This window comes from Aquarana catesbeiana, linkage group LG05 (assembly GCF_042186555.1).
Source record: "Aquarana catesbeiana isolate 2022-GZ linkage group LG05, ASM4218655v1, whole genome shotgun sequence".
Lineage (NCBI taxonomy): Eukaryota > Metazoa > Chordata > Amphibia > Anura > Ranidae > Aquarana > Aquarana catesbeiana.
Genome location: NC_133328.1, coordinates 161789797 through 161801848, shown reverse-complemented (window position 1 = coordinate 161801848; position 12052 = coordinate 161789797). Strand labels below are relative to the sequence as shown.

Sequence of the window (12052 nt, the reverse complement as noted above, 5' to 3'; positions counted from 1 at the left end):
GCCGATCGCAGGGGCGAGCCCAGAGAAGCACTAGTGGGAGGGGGGGACTGAACTGCCGCTTTGATTGTTCTTACGGTGCACAGAATCCGCTGGCTGAAAAAGATATCTAAATGATGCCTGTGGCTGTAGGCATCATTCAGATATCCCCACTCAAAGTCCAGGACGTCATATGACGGCCTGTGGGCGGGAAATTTCATTTTAAAAGGGTCAGTCCTCCCAAGACTAAAACATTTCAGTTTTTGTTAGTTGCCTGGGAGTTAAAGAATAGGTTTGTTAAATCCTCTGATGCTCCAGTGGTGAGTTCTCTGCCCTTGAGTTCTCAAGTCTAAACCACTGCCAATGCCACTACAAACGTAGCACCAGTTTAGGTGTTCGCCTTTATATTGATTTCATAATGGTCAATTCCACAGAAGCCATGGAAACACCCAAAAATCCTAGTTGGATAGGAACAGAGTCAGAAACTACAGAAGGTACATACAGTGGCTGAATTAACCAGAAAATATAAAAAAGACAGTGAGTGATTTAGCCCAGTTGAGCTCATCTGTAGGTGAAGTATCAATTTTAGGTGGCCATTTTTTTTTCTTTTAAGCATTCTATATTTGTTTGTTTGCACTGTATATTTAAATGTCAATCTTTTCCTGTCATTCTTTGCCTTAAAGTGTCACTAAACCAACATCATAAAAACTACCAATAAGCCCTGGTTCATACTGACTGCAGGAATGAAATTGTGCGATTTCATTCCCACATGTCAGTCCCGCTTTCGTTGGCGATTTCAGAGACATCGGGTTTCTGCATAGATTGTCAATGAAAATCGCACTCCAAAATCGCCAAGAATAGTACAGAAACTGCAGCGTTGCACCGATTCGGACAGTGCCATTGCTGCCGATTTGGTATGCGATTTGACATGCCAAATCACTCCAATGTGAACCAGGGCTAGATGCAGTATTACATGCTGTTCATACTCGGTTACAATGGGATTCATTTTCTTTATTCTGCAAAAAATCTGGTTGATCCTGCTGCTCTCTATCTCATCCTTCTGTTCATGTCAGCTATGAATTTTTCAGCTGTGGTGGCAACTCTGCACATGCACAGTTTTCAGTGAGTTTCTATGCTGAGCATTTCCTCCCTATCACTTCTGAGCAGCCCATGTGACTATAGAGTCACACCTGTGGGTGTATACACAGTGGTAAATGACAGCCCATTCCCTCCCTCCTCCTCCATGCCCACTAACCAGCTAAACACAATGGGGACGGGATATTACATGTAGACTAATGGAGGTTTCACCTGCCTTCTTGTTCTAAGACACAGCCTGTGACTGACAGAAATTCGCCCATACCATGTTATTTCCACAAAGTAATAAAGATTTAATTTCAAATATATCTTTGTATGCCAATTTAAAATTGTTTATTGATATTTAGTGACCAGCAGTAGAGGACTAGAAGCTCCTCCTGCTTATGTTTCCCTGCAGTCAGGTTGGGAAAGATCTGGGTCATATGACAGCTGTATATTGATTAGGAAAAAGGTACTTAGATGAGGTACTTAGATGGGGTTCTTTTGTTAAAATAATTAGTGCTATCATCCACATACAGAAAGAGAAGGGACAATGCAAATTAAACAGTGTCTGTTTAGTATCACTTTAAAGCCAAAGAGATCTCTGAAACACGTGTTCCAACTGCTGAGCATTCAAGAATTGCTATTGCCTTGTCCCCCTGCAGGTTTAGTACCGTATATGCTCGAGTATAAGCCGAGTTTTTCAGCACATTTTTGTGCTGAAAATGCCCCCCTCGGCTTATACTCGAGTCCAGCACTTTTCTGCAGCAGAGAATTACATTTTCCGAACCGTCTTTGGGGCCCCGTATCTCGGGCCACTTGGTGCTAGGAACCCCAAATTTGGTGTGCAAATCCAGTGGAACTAGCACTACAACACCTAGCACCAGGTAGCTCCGAGATACGGGGCCCCAAAGTCGGTTCAGAAAATGTCATTCTCTGCTGCAGAAAAGTGCTTGCAATTTTCCGAACCGAATTTGGATCCAGAGACCCCAAATTTTGGCTGCAGCTAGGGGGCATCTAGGAACCCTTAACTACAGAGTTTGAAGTTCGGGGGACCTATGGATGCAAATCGGCACAGTGAGGCTGCAAATAGGCACATTGAGGTTGCAAATGGGCATTGTTGTCCCTCTTTTCCAATTACAGTAGCTGTGAATTTCTCACCTTAGGCTTATACTCGAGTCAATAAGTTTTCCCAGTTTTTTGTGGTAAAATTAGGTGCCTCGGCTTATATTCGGGTCGGCTTATACTCGAGTATATACAGTAAGTATCTGTTGTTAAAGAATATTTGAACACACTATAACCACAGTACACTTTAATATAAGAAATAATTTATCAACAATCAAATGTAGTTTTGTGAATAATAAATGCTTCTCTTTAATTCATTGAAGGACACAGCAGAGATCTTAACCACCTTCAGGATTGGCACACTGGGCACAAAAACAAAGCACAAGCCAGGGATGGCCCATGATGGCGGCCAAACTCCCAACTTGCTAGAGGCAGCTCAGTTTTTAGCCTCAGCGTCGAGGAGTAAGGATTAAAGCTTCTTGCTGGGAATCTTAGTTCCCTTTTTTCTTTTGCATGGATTTTTTCTTTATTTTTTCCATCCTGTCTGCATGGCCTGCAATCAACAGCTGAGGATGATATAGAGGCTTGAAGTCCACCCAGCTCAGCCACTGAGCACATGCAGAACCATAGTTGCATGCAGGTTCGGCTGCGACAGCCTTTTTCTTGGACCTAAGGGCAGCCTGTGAGTGTTCCTCATGGGGGGGAGGCACATATGACCGAGTGACCTTGTTGCTGGATCACAGTGTCCCCATGGGCTGACTGCATACCTGTTCTGGCGGAAAGGTATTCTGACAGGGGTAGGTACTCTCAGCCATTGTCCAGTAAGTAGAATAATGACCTCTCCTTCCCGGGGTGTGTGGGTATCTCATGTCTCCCCTATGCTCCCCTGCGTGTGAGTGCCTGCGTATTCCCTCAGGTGGGGACTTGTGTATGGGCGGCATGCGGTAGTGGTCCCCTGTTGGGCAGGCGGCTTCGAACAAAGGACAACTGGCATTTTTCTTGGTACTCCCGGAGCTCTTGGGGGGGGGGGAGGAAACTGTGGCAAGTCCACGTGTCACCTACCTTGCCCTCGGTCACTGCCGACCTGGCATTTTCTGCCGCTCGGTGTCGTCCTCCCTGTTAATGGTGCAGGCGCATTCGCCATATCTCGGGGTTTGCCGCCACATGGTCTCCTTGGGAAGCCTTTTCAGCCATATTGGATTTGGGCTGCAGGTCTGTTTGGCGCCCATCGGCAGCCATTTTTTTTGTGGGCAGCGCCACTGTAGTGTGGTAGGGCACTGTATGCATGGACCCGAAAGAGGTGGGCAGTGATGGATGACTTCACGCATGGAACACGGCCTGCTGATGTTGACATTCAGGCTTGGATGCAGCGGAATTCGTGCTGCTGCCAGCAGGTGAATTGGCAGGGAGTCTGTCTTGTCTCCCTCCCCTTTGCATGTGCAGGGGCTTTGGGGTGCATGTGGGGTGTCCCTTCTGGAATCCAGACAGTCCTGTCATGTAGCCAGACTGTCCAGCAATTTAGGCCACGGCCTTGCACCCTACTGGAGCACTGGTGATCAGCTGCTATTTTGCCCAGAGTACTTACTAGCTCAGTCACTGGGTCATTTCCTCCAAGCCCCGGGTGCTTTATGGGCTATGGAGGAGGGGGAGGCACTGTTTCCCAGCTGGTGAGTTTTGCTTGCCCCCTCCCACCTCCAGCTACCATACTATAACTAACTGGTTTATGTTGTTTGGGCTGCAAACCTTGGAATGCTGTTTTGTAAGTCATATTTGCTGTACAGGTGCTCCTCCGCCAACCCTCAAGCCCATGCTTGCCTGCTCTAGATTTACCATTGCTGGGTCAGTGTTCCTGCCTGTGTTGACCATGGTCCTGGTGTCTCAGACGCCTATCGAATGGAATGAGATTCTGCAAAAAGATTTAAATACCTGACAGGTGCCCCAGTAATATATGGAACTGGCGAACCAGTTGGTCCAGGGCTTGAAGAACGTATATGACACTTCCCTGGATGCAACTCTGCTTCCTTCCAAGCTCTCTATCTCGGTGGTGCTCTGGCTTGTGCTTTAGCTTACATGTTGGTCTGTTGATTAGACATCTGAAAAGCCTTCGCCAACCTGCCCTCCCAGGGTGAATATGTCTTCGTTGTTACCTTGGATGTCATCACCAAAAACCTTATAGTGGGCAGAATTGTCTGCCTCCCCAGGCCAAGAAGGGATGGTACCGCGTCATAAGTCCGAGCCCCCCTTCGCTCCACAAGGGATTTTCTTCATTCCCCTTGCCCCCGTAACGGGGCTACAAGCCCTTTGAGGCCCCAGCTGGGCAGCACCAAGCGCTCCTGGGCCCACAAGACCTCCGTGCTTGCGGTCAAGTCCTTCTTGCCATAGAGGTTTTCCTCCACCTGCCTCCTGAGTGGGGGGTCGTCTTCGGTGGTTCTTGGGTCCTTGGACCTCCCTTATTTCCAACAAGTAGGTCCACAAACTGGTTGGGTCTGGCTACAACATTGAATTTCTTTGTCCTAATGCCCTAATCGGAACAGTTCCAGGGGTTCTTCCCTCCAATCTGTACTCAGTCCCGAAAAAGATGGGGTTCGTCCGATCCTGGTTCTTTAGGTCCTGAATATTTCAGATGGGTACAGAAGTTCAAGCTGGAATCCACTCGTTCAGTGGCAGCCGATGTTCTAGAATCTGTAGACTTCAAGGATGCAATCCTGCACATTCAATCTTTGAGGGACATCCGAGGTTCCTACGCATTGCAGTTGGGGGCGCATAGTATCAATTTGTGGCACTCACCTTCATGCTGATCTTGGATCCCTGGGTCCTGTGAAACAAGGGGATTGCTGCAACTGGTTATTTGGATGGCCTGCTCCTCTGGGTGGACTCCCAGGCTGCGCAGACAGACACAGTAGAAATCACAATGTGCTCCCTGCAGGACTTGCAGGATGGGTTCTGAACCTCAAGATGTTTGCCCTGACCCAGACCAGGAGACTGGAATCTTTGGGCCTGATTCTCTGAGCATGTGTCAATAAATTGGAAACATGCCATTACAACAATATATGGACAACACATCCTAAAGTAATATGTAAAAAATTTAATTTATGAGGACAAGGACTTTCTCGGTACCTCTAAGAACTTTATGACACAACAACAATTACAGTGCCTTGAAAAAGTATTCATACCCCTTGAAATTTTCCACATTTTGTTATGTTACAAACAAAAATGAAAATGTATTTTATTGGTATTTTATGTGACAGACCAACAGGAAGTGGCATGAAAATAATAAATGGTTTTCAAATTTTTTTACTAATAAATATCTGAAAAGTGTGGTGTGCAGTTATCGCCCCCCTGAGTCAATACTTTGTAGAACCACCTTTCGCTGCAATTACAGCTGCAAGTCTTTTTGGGTATGCCTCTACCAGCTTTGCATATCTGGGGAGTGAAATTTTTGGCCATTCTTCTTTGCAAAATAGTCCAAGCTCTGTTAGATTGGATGGAGAGCATCTGTGAACAGCATTTTTCAAGTCTTGTCACGGATTCTCAATTGGATTTAGGTCTGGACTTTGGCTGGGCCATTCTAACACATGAATATGCTTTGATCTAAACCATTCCACATTGTAGCTCTGGCTGTATGTTTAGGGTCGTTGTTGGATGGTGAACACTAACAGGTTTTCTTCTAAGAATGCCCTGTATTTGGCTTCATCCATCTACCCATCAACTCTTGACTAGCTTCCCTATTCCTGCTAAAGAAATGCATTCCCACAACATGATGCTGCCACCACCATGTTTCACGGTGGGGATGATATGTTCAGGGTGATGTGCGATGTTAGTTTTCTGCCATACATAGCGTTTTGCTTTTAGGCCAAAAAGTAAAATTTTGGTCTCATCTGACTAGAGCACCTTCTTCCACATGTTTGCTTTGTCCCCCACATGGCTTCTCGCACACTGCAAACGGGACACTTCATGGCTTTTTTCCTGCCATTCTTCCATAAAGGCCAGGATTGTGAACTAATAGTTGTCCTGTGGACAGATTCTCCCACCTGAGCTGTGGATCTCTGCAGATGCAGATCCTCCAGCGTTACCATGGGCCTCTTGGCTGCCTCTCTGATTAATGCTTTCCTTGCCCGGTCTGTCAGTTTAGGTGGATGGCCATGTCTTGGTAGGTTTGCAGTTGTGCCGTACTCTTTCCATTTTTGGTTGATAGATTCAACAGTGCTCCGTGAGATGTTCAAAGCTTGGGATAATTTTTTATAACCTAACCCTGCTTTAAACTTCTCCACAAATTTATCCCTGACCTGTCTGTTGTGTTCCTTGGCCTTCATGATGCTGTTTGTTCATTAAGGTTCTCTAACAAACCTCTAAGGGCTTTACAGAACAGCTGTATTTAAACTGAGATTAAATTGCACACAGGTGGACTCTTAGGTTATTAGGTGTCATTTGAAGACTATTGGTTCCACTAGATTTTAGTTAGGGGTATCAGAGTAAAGGGGGCTGAATACAAATGTACGCCACACTTTTCAGATATTTTTTTGTAAAAAATGTAAAAAGACATTTATCATTTTCCTTTCACTTCATAATTATGTGCCACTTTGTATTGATCTATCACATAAAATCTCAATAAAATACATTTACGTTTTTGGTTTTACCATGAAATAACGTGTAAAATTTCAAGTGGTATGAATACTTTTTCAAGGCACTGTATGTAAAAGAGTGTTTTTATCCAATATATACATTTAAAAACAATATATAATCAAGAATGCCCAAAGAGGCTCGCACATGGCTGTAATACTGTACCCATGCATAAAATAGATGACCATAGAAATTCTCCAATGCAACAGTGATTTTGAATAGACACTATAGCAGTATTGATACGATGAAATGCATAGGAAACCGTTCTATAATTGTTAGATTTCTACATGTTTTCAGAAAACGTGGGTGTCACAGCATCTAGAAGGAGAAAAACACAGCACAAAATACAACCTACAAGTACGTCAAGGGTAACAAAGATCATGCAGGCCAACCACTGGGTCAGGGTTTCAGGACTCGCCCAAGGCTGGAAAATGAATAGTCCATTCCAGGGCAATACACCAGGAGGCTAAATCCTCTTCCCGGCCGGTATGGGTGATGCAGACAGACTAAAAAGCTAAAAGAACATTTGTTCAAATTGATGTATAGTACATAAGCCCAAAGGGCCTGTTAGCACTATTCTACCAAATATACGAAATTAACCAATACACTTACCAAAAGAGTAGGACTCCATCATTTAAGGGAGGACCAAGATGGACAGGGACAACATTTATTCAGATGAAACTCCAACTTCACAACATGCCGAAATATAAAGTTCTAAACGGCTTAATATACAGTATCTCACAAAAGTGAGTACACCCCTCACATTTTTGTAAATATTTTATTATATCTTTTCATGTGACAACACTGAAGAAATTAAACTTTTCTACAGTGTTAAGTAGTGGGTGTACAGCTTGTATAACAGTGTAAATTTGCTGCCAACTCAAAACACAGCCATTAATGTCTAAACCGCTAGCAACAAAAGTGAGTACACCCCTAAGTGCAAATGTTTAATTTGGGCCCAAAATGTCAATATTTTGTGTGGCCACCATTATTTTCCAGCACTGCCTTAACCCTCTTGGGCATGGAGTTCACCAGAGCTTCACAGGTTGCCACTAGAGTCCTCTTCCACTCCTCCATGACGACATCACGGAGCTGGTGGATGTTAGAGACCTTTGCGCTCCTCCACTTTCCATTTGAGGATGCCCCACAGATGCTCAATAGGGTTTAGGTCTGGAGACATGCTTGGCCAGTCCATCACCTTTACCCTGAGCTTCTTTAGCAAGGCAGTGGTCGTCTTGGAGGTGTGTTTGGGGTCGTTCTCATGTTGGAATACTGCCCTGTGACCTAGTCTCCGAAAGGGAGGGGATCATGCTCTGCTTTAGTATGTCACAGTACTTGTTGGCATTCATGGTTCCCTCAATGAACTGTAGGTCCCCAGTGCCAGCGGCACTCATGCAGCCCCAGACCATGACACTCCCACCACCATGCTTGACTGTAGGCAAGACACACTTGTCTTTGTACTCCTCACCTGGTTACCGCCACACACGCTTGACACCATCTGAACCAAATAAGTTTATCTTGGTCTCATCCGACCACAGGATATGGTTCCAGTAATCCATGTCCTTAGTATGCTTGTCTTCTTTCTTGTGCATCATCTTTAGAAGAGGTTTAATTCTGAGACGACAGCCATGCAGACCAATATGATGCAGCGTGCGGTGTATGGTCTAAGCACTGACAGGCTGACCCCCGCCCATTTAACCTCTGCAGCAATGCTGACAGCACTCATACGTCTATTTCCCAAAGACAACCTCTGGATATGACGCTGAGCATGTGCACTCAAATTCTTTGGTCGACCATGGCGAGGCCTGTTCTGAGTGGAACCTGTCCTGTTAAACTGCTGTATGGTCTTGGCCACCGTGCTGCAGCTCAGTTTCAGGGTCTTGCCAATCTTTTTATAGCCTAGGCCAGGGCTCAAAATTTCAAGTCCTAAGCTAGTAGCCAGGCCTCAAGGGTTACTTGCCACCTGTTGCCCCACCCAACCCCGCCCCTAAACATGCCCCACACCGCCCCTAAACACGCCCTTATAAATGATCTCATTAAATGAAACTTAAATGTTTTATGCAGAATTAAGTTATAAAAATAAATATTAACAACAACAACTTTATCCGTGCCCACCAATGCAAGCTGCCTGTGCCCACCAATGCAGGCTGCCTGTGCCCACCAATGCAAGCTGCCTCTGCCCACCAATGAAAGCAGCCCACCCATGCAGCCTGTGCCCACCCGTACAGCCTGTGCCCACCATGCAGCCTGTGTCCACCATCCACCATGCAGTCTGTGTTCACCATCCATCCTGTGTCCTCCCATGCAGCCTGTGCCCTCCCATGCAGCCTGTGCCCACCATCCACCATGCAGCCTGTGTCCCCCATTCACCATGCAGCCTGTGTCCACCATGCAGCCTGTGTCCACCATGCAGCCTGTGTCCACCATGCAGCCTGTGTCCACTATGCAGCCTGTGCCCACCATGCAGCCTGTATCCACCATTCACCATGCTGCCTGTACCCACCATGCAGCCTGTGCCCACCATCCACCATGCAGCCTGTGTCCCCCATTCACCATGCAGCCTGTGTCCACTATGCAGCCTGTGCCCACCATGCAGCCTGTGCCCACCATGCAGCCTGTATCCACCATCCACCATGCTGCCTGTACCCTCCATCCACCATGCAGCCTGTGTCCACCATGCAGTCTGTGTTCATCATGCAGCCTGTGTCCACTATCCACCATGCAGCCTGTGTCCACCATCCACCCTGTGTCCACCATGCAGCCTGTCTCCACCATGCAGCCTGTCTCCACCATGCAGCCTGTCTCCACCATGCAGCCTGTGCCCACCATGCAGCCTGTGCCCACCATGCAGCCTGTGCCCACTATGCAGTCTGTGTCCACTATGCAGCCTACCTGTGCAGGGGAGGAGAGGAACAGGAGAGCTGCCCGGATGTTTAGAGCGCAGCGCAGGGAACACAGCGATAACAGCTTTCATTTCAATTGCTTTGTTCCCGCCGCTCAACATCATATACAACCCCGCGCCCTGGCTGGGGAACTTTGATTGACAGATCACCCGTCCTGGGATTGGACATGTGATCTGTCTATCAAAGTCCCGGGACCAGGAAGAGGGGCTGTATCTGACAGCGAGCGGCAGGGAACACGTCAATGTGAAATGAAAGCTAATATTGTTGTGTTCCCTGCGCTGCACTCTAAACATCCGGGTGGCTCTCTCTCTCTTCCCCTCCACGATCCCCGGGAAGAAGGACTTCCATTCCACCCAGGCTGCCAGCGGTGCTCGTCCCCCACCCCCGCTCCCAGCCAGCCATAGCTCGCCAGCCCGCAAAATGCGAGCAGGCAAGTGCAATTTTTGAGGGCTGGCCTAGGCCATCTTTATGTAGAGCAACAATTCTTTTTTTCAGATCCTCAGAGTTCTCTGCCATGAGGTGCCATGTTAAACTTCCAGTGACGAGTATGAGAGGGCGAGTGATAACACCAAATATTACACACCTGCTCCTGATTCACACCTGAGAAGTTGTAACACTAACGAATCACATGACACCGGGGAGGAAAAATTACTAATTGGGCTCAATATGCACATTTTCACTTAGGGGTGTACTCACTTTTGTTGCTAGCAGTTTAGACATTTATTTTGAAGGGACAGCAAATTTACACTGTTATACAAGCTGTACACTCACTACTTTACATTGTAGCAAAGTGTTATTTCTTCAATGTTGTCACATGAAATGATATAATAAAATATTTACAAAAATGTGAGGGGTGTACTTTGCGATACTGTATAGGTGCCAAAGAAGGCTGTGGTCACAGTGCAGCCGTACTATGTACTTCTATATCAATTTGACTACATTTTCTTTATAGCTTTTAGCTATTATTGGTCTGCCTTTCAGTACTGTTCCAGACTCACTTTGGTGCTGTCCCTTTTGCCTGCTGCATCCTCACATGGCCTGGCAGATCTCCATGCGACTCTTATATTCCTGGGCTGTGGTGCATGGTTAATTTTTTGGGGGGTTTCCTTCTACTCCAACCTTTCCCATCTGTAGAGGTGTCTGGTCTATCTTGCAGCTGCAGACTCTATCTGTATCATTCCAGCACAAAAAATTTCCGCTAGTATTGTAAAATCCAAGTGTTTTCTTGATCTACTTTACCAGGATTCTTCTGGCCTGTATGGATGTTTAGGATGCTTACTTGTATGCTTTTTTTTTATTCCAGCATTTCATCACCTTATCACTACCGTGGGACTCCCATATTTTCAGTCTCCACATTGTGTGGGTTCACCAAGGTTTGGGTCCCCCTATTTTTGTATTGATCTATCTACAAGACATTCCCACTGTGGGATATCTGAATGACTTCCTACTGGCTGGGAGAGGATGAGTCACCATTGGGTCTGTCCAGTTATGTGATGCTAACTATGCAAGGCTTGTTCCTTGTTCAGGTTGCCACTGATGTATATATCTGCTCTGGATCTAACTCATCTTTTGCTGTGTCTGGGGCCTTTTACTAGCTGACCTTCCGGTCCAATCGTTTTTCACCCAGCAGAAGATCGCTTTTTCCAATATTTCTGAATTTTAGGCAGTCAGGTTAACCATGTTTTGTTGGTACTTGTGTCTAGAGTCTTGGTCAATCTGGAGTGGCAACTGTGTCCATCTTAGTTTCCTTCTCCCAGCCTTGTCAACATTTCTCTCCCTGGGAGTGGACAGTTGAAATACTGTTTTCCTTATGCCATTGAATTATGGGTGGAAACCTTGCACTGCCCCCCCAAAATCTTTTGATTTTCTGTGTTTCTGGTGGACTTCATTGTTTTGTTTTTCTTCCTCCCAGTTTAACAGCTTCAAGTTTTGTTTTGTTTTTATTGTTTTTTTTTTTTTTGTTTTTTTTTAGGATGGTGGCCTGCAGTGCCGGACTGGCCTACCGGGAAATTTCCCGGTAGGCTGTCTGCACTTAGTGCCCTGGGGCCGCTTTTGGCTCAGAGCTTGGCTGGCTGTGTCAGGAAAATAAAGAGCAGCGGCGACCGCCGCCGCACTATGCAATGCGTGTGTGTGCCTCCTCCTCCGATCGGGCGCTGCCCACTGAACTGCTGAGTGATATCCCTCTGTGTGCCTGAGGGGAGGAGCAGGAGAACGCTGTGCTGGTTGATTTTCCCTTCCATTCGTGACTCGTCCCGTGCGGCGCCAGCACCGCCCACTAATCTGCACGAGGAGAATAGGAGAAGTTAACGGCCGCCCGTGCAGCAGAAGAATTAAGGTACTTAAAATGTCTCTCTCTCTCTCTCCCTCCCCCCCCCTCTCTCTCTCTCTCTCTCTCTCCCTCTCTCTCTCCTCTC

At 46.5% G+C, this 12052-nt stretch overlaps 1 protein-coding gene across 1 annotated transcript in view; it reads left to right on the top strand.

Moving 5' to 3' along the window:
* The window catches only part of TOPAZ1 (testis and ovary specific TOPAZ 1), a 206689-nt gene that overhangs the window by 159199 nt on the left and 35438 nt on the right, over positions 1-12052 (top strand). The gene's annotated exons all lie outside the window — the stretch shown is intronic.